The sequence below is a fragment of the Etheostoma spectabile genome, chromosome 22 (genome assembly GCF_008692095.1).
Source record: "Etheostoma spectabile isolate EspeVRDwgs_2016 chromosome 22, UIUC_Espe_1.0, whole genome shotgun sequence".
Taxonomy (NCBI): Eukaryota; Metazoa; Chordata; class Actinopteri; order Perciformes; family Percidae; genus Etheostoma; species Etheostoma spectabile.
Window position 1 is genome coordinate 14,000,829 of NC_045754.1, and position 5,813 is coordinate 14,006,641.

Here is a 5,813-nt window from a genome sequence, read left to right on the forward strand (position 1 = left end):
ACAAAACGCAGTATGTATAATGTGTTTGTAAATGTTTAGACCTGTATCTTTTCCATTTTTTTTTTTTTTTGTAAGTGTGGTGGGCATTAGAGTTATACCTGCTACAAATGTATTATTCACCCCCATATTAAAAAAGTAATACTTCATGATACTAATTGTTTAAATTGAGGAACACTAGAAGTAATGCACTTTTATGAGCTGTCAAAACCAAAGGCATTTTTTGTAGCAATGTAGCAAAGGCATTTAAAGGAACAGTTTAACATTTGGAAAATATACTGAGTCACCCCCCCAAAACTGGAACTACATACAAGTTTTCGTCTCAGGGCAGTGAAAGTGAAAGTTCAATAAATAAGGTCCCTCTTCTGCTGGCAGGGTGGCTAACTTTACTTTAGTTGGCTAGACATTCAATTTGCTTCACTCCATATGATAAATATGTTACACTCTGTAAAAGTTATTAAAAGTCCCAGAATGGGGGACAATAACAATAAAAGTCCAAAAATTTGGAGGGCTGGAAATCCCCAATTGAACGTGCTTTAAACCAAATCCAAACATGCCATTGGACAGCACCTGACTGTTTCCCATACAACAGCAGTATCTCTAAGCACGAAATAATCTTGGATGGAAAGCATACGTAAAGTAAATAAACTTTATTAAATAATCCATTTCACACCCAGTGGTGTCCAGCTGCCTCTGTGTTCAGCTGGAGGGGATTTGAAGCAAATCTTGAGCTCAAGGTCTTCCAGTTAAAACAGAGCGGCAGCCTGTGGATTCCCACTTAGATGCCACTTGGATGCAGCTGAATGCTAAATTGAGATATTTATGTACAGTTGGCCTGTGTGGACATACTGCGGTGTATACACTTTTCCAAGATTTTTCACCACTATGTGTAGAATCAACTAATATGAGGGTAAGTAAAGTTACTTCTTGCTGGTAACAAAAAGACAATTTGGAAAATGTGTTTTACATTGACATACATCCATATCTAATGGCAGAGACTAAGACTCAACAAAATAAAGTGGTAAGTGGCAATTGAATTCAAAACTAATGAATGAACAAATCATATGTATGTCCATACATACGATTATGTTCTTGTGATGCTTGTTGGTGGAATACATCGTGGCAATGTTAGGACACACTAGCTGCCGTTTTACACTGTATTGCTGTCACTCCATCTCTCCCTCTATTGTCACATTGCATGAACTCAGCTTACACAAACGTTTTGAATTAATTAAATCAGCAATGCCCCAGGCATTATATTTTAAACAGAGATTAGTATGCCACACCACCTACCTCTTTTTATTCCAGTTGAAACCCTCTGAAAGTGCAGGTTGAAATAATTATGATGAGATTTGTTTACACATAAGTGTTGCTGCTCTTCGGCTGACATGCACATGAGAGCTCTGTTTGTGCTGTCATGTATGGTTGTTGATATCTTTTCTATATTCTTTTATGCTCTTTGTGCAAAGCATATTTCTCTAGGGGCAATACAGGTTTTTAATTCATAGCAACAAAACAGGAGGAGAAAATATTTCGCCCCTATATGAAACCATGTGCTTTGAGCAGTGTGCAGAAAAATACATGTTTGACTTTGTCTAAATACTCTACTTTAAAAAAAGGTGGAGATTATAGTGCAAAACCTTTTTGCTTTTTTTGTCAAAAATAAAAGAAGCACTGATCCATTCTCTGTACAGTAAATATAAAAGTACAGCCAGCTTAACATAAAGAAGGAAAACCAACACATCACTCTCCCATTGCGTAGGAAAATATCGTGGGTGGGGTTATAAAATGTATAATTCTGTGACTTGCAGGACAAGAACTGGGTGAAGGTCCTGTGTTGTTTGACCGCACCCACCACTCCAAACAGCCTCCTTATGCGGCATTTCCTACTACTTGCTACCGTTGTTGCTACTAATACTACATGATCTTACAGTGCTGAGGGCTGCTTTTTGCGTCGTGTCTGACGCTGACAGACACTGCCAAAACGTCAGGTTTTTATGAGTTAGGAGGGAGAACGGGTTGTGAAAATAAGGGGAAACAACTAGCCTGACTCTTGACCTCATCTATTGGTAGAACAAAGAAAAAGCATATACAACTATTACTTTAATTTATAATAAATGTCAATCTCCATCCATCCATCCATCCATCTTTATCCGCTCATCCGGTATCGGGTCGCGGGGGGAGCAGCTCCAGCAGGAGACCCCAAACTTCCCTTTCCCGTGCCACATTAACCAGCTCCGACTGGGGGATCCCGAGGCGTTCCCTGGCCAGGTCGGAGATATAATCCCTCCACCTTGTCCTGGTTCTTCCACAAGGCCTCCTCTAAGCTGGACGTGCCTGGAATACCTGCCTAGGGAGGCGCCCAGGAGGCATCCTTACCAGATGCCCAAACCACCTCAACTGGCAAAGGAGCAGCGGCTCTACTCCGAGCTCCTCTCGGATGACTGTGCTTCTCATCCTATCTCTAAGGGAGACGCCAGCCACCCTCCTGAGAAAACCCATTCCGGTCGCTTGTACCCTGGATCACGTTCATGAACCAGCCTTCATGACCATAGATGAGGGTAGGAACAAAAACTGACCGGTAGGTTGAGAGCATTGCCTTCTGGCTCAGCTCTCTTTTCGTCACAATGGTGCGATAAATCGAATGTAATACTGCACCCGCGGCGCCGATTCTCCGACCACTCTCCTGCGCCATTGTCGCCTCACTCGCAAACAAGACCCCAAGATATTCAAACTCCTTCACTTGGGGTAAGGACTCGTTCCCCACCTGAAGAAATGTAAATATCCAACCTCTTAAACGTTTACCTCAAATGTACCCCCATCTAGCAGGCTCAGCCTGCCTAAAAGCAAAATTTAATTTAACTGGTTTCTGATTCATGGAAACATTGGTACTCAGTGTGCATTAAGAAAAGAAAAGGTAACAGAGTGCATAAAGAAAAGCTATTATGTATGAAAAAAAAGGATATTTTTCCTCACTGACGAATTATAAGAGTAGGTAAAATTACATAATTTGTTGAGCATGTGCATCCTCACAGCAACTGACACCATCTGGATCCGAGTCCAAACTAGACCACCTTTTCCCAATGATTTCTCCATCCAAACAAGAGAATGAGATCCAGAACGTGACTGCTCCAGATTGAATGATCACTCTTCAGATTGTTGGATTTTTTCAGCTAGTTCACATGTTACTCTCATTATATCCTTCATCCAAAACAGTTTACATTAAAACTACGTATAACTGGTGTGATAAGTGCATGCCAAATTAATCAGAGCACACATTATTTTATACTCACTACTGAGCCTGTTTGTAACCAGTAGGCTACCGGCAACGTGATCTTCACCTGTTCAACTGACTTTATCAAATAGACCATTTTCACAGACGTGTGAACTAACCACAGACAGTTGCCTTGTTCATGGACTCACGGTGTGCGTGAGATTGAACAGGGGAAACACAGATTGGATATTTGGCCTTATTTTAAAAGAACAGGAAATACTGATGTATGAAACTGACAATTAGATTAATTTACTTGTTAATCAAAAAGTGCCAGAACGCTGTTCCAGATTGTTCCTGTGGGCATACCACTGAATAATCTTCTATGGTCGCTATTTTTTTCTGGCAATGCGAATCTAACCCAAAATTGTGGCGTAAACGTTTAACAGCAACACGTTTTAACTCTGCTACTGCGTGTCTGGGGACTGAGCGCTGTGGATAAGAGGATAGACAAAGGTTTGTCATCACAACAGTACTGAGAATTACCTCAGCAGGACACCCTGCTAAACAATGGGCCATCAAATAATAACAACAGACAGAGGAGGAGGTGTAATGCTAGCTGATGGGAATGGCAGTCGCTGTGAACAATGTGCGAGAATAAAAACATGACCCAAGTTCACAAAAATAAATAAATAAGAAGTTTTTGGGAAACAAAAGTAAGTGGTCTCACACAGAATTGTAATTTTGGAGCCAGAGTCTGTGCAGTAGTGATTGGGCCGTATCCCGGCCATACACCCGTCTGACCATTCACCAGTCAGTCACAGCTGTCAATCATGACGTTTGACACTGTTTTTATAGAATTAAAATAACTAATTCGAATCTAACTTATCCAAAACATGAACCCTTGAACAAACATTAGCGTAATGAGAACTACCTAAAAAAAGGGCAGAAACATTTTTGTGGGGAAAAATGTATTTGATTTTTTTTTTTTTGTTAGGCCCATTGCCATGTCATGATAACATGGGGTGGGAGGTAGTTATAATTTATACTGCAGCCAGCCACCAGGGGGCGGTCAAAATGTTTTGGCTTCACTCTTGGGAAACTGTCAAGCTGTCTGTCTTTCTATTGTCTCATGTAAAAGAATACGGCATGAGCTGAGAGGATAATGTGGTGTAGGCTCATCACAATACAAGTGACCCCTTTAAAAATGTCTTCTTTCACAATGATAATTGGATTATCTTAAGTAACCAGGTCATGATTTCTGGAAAGAGACATTGCCTTTTAATTTTCAACTCAACTCGAACCAAAACAAAAACAAACAAAAGGACAAACAGACAAACTAGATTGATAAACACAGTGCCGCTGCTAGCCTTTTTGGTGCCCGAAGCACAATTCCTTTATGATGCCCCCCACCCCGAGAAAAAAAAAAAACATTTATTTTTCCCAGTTTAACTTTTTATTACCAAACATAAAACTCAATACCAATAACCCAATAGTAGCATCAAAATGTAACACCTAAGAACAATATACGACCAAAGACAAATCGACTTTGTAAACAGTATAGAACAGGCAAAATACACACGCAAAATTTTTGTAGTGTGGTGGAAGTTTCTTGTACAGCGAGGGAGAAATTTGGCTGGAAGTGAGACTCTGTTGAAACAGAATAAAGACAGGCCGCAAACTGAATCAAGGTTTAGTCTCCGGTGAAAGGTTAATTGTTTTCTGCAGAGAACAATCAAAATGACAAGAACAACTTTCACAATGCACAAAGTAACAGAGTGACAACAGTTCTGTGTGGATACAATCAGTAATGTAGTTCTTTATATCCTGTGCCCCCGGAAGAAAAAAAACAACCTTGTTGGGAAAACAGTTTAATCTTGAACATAACAATTAATGGATCTCAGGCAGACGGTTGGATCTATTACGTAATTCTGAATCTACCCTCCTTGTGTTGAGTTTCTTGACCGGTCAGTCTATCTTAGCTGAAAAAGGACTTCTTGTCTCTTGGATAGATTATGGTCTTGACCTAGGACCAGTTATGATAAACACCGCTCTAGGTAACGGTTATTGTCAGATTTTATGTCATCTACCCTTGGAGGGAGAATGTAAAGTCATAACAAATCCAGTTGTCTCCCATCAAGGTGAACACGCAGAGGACAGATTCAGAAGTCATAAAATCTGAGATGCATTTGGAGATTTTGTTATGAATAATGACAGTTTTGTTGTCATTAATTCATCATGGGAGAGACAGAAACTTCGCACTATTGCTTTGAGCAAACTTGCTTGATTGCCCAAACTTGATTAATAACATTTGGATGTAATAAAATTGTGGCTTATATTCATGCTAGGTGGAGGAATAAAATGCCAATTTGTGCCTACATTCCAATTAAATTTCAAGTCAAGTAAAGCCAAGTTTATTTGTAGCCTAAATTGTCTAACAAAATGGGCTTAGCAGGCCTACAAGAGCAACAGTTCCCAACCCAGCAAAGACAAGGAAACACTTAAGGAAAGCCTGTGCTGTAAAAGGAATGTTGAGTACATCATCCAGGTGAAATAAAATAAACTGAAATTGACTGAGCGCATTAGGCAAAAAAAAAAGAAAGAA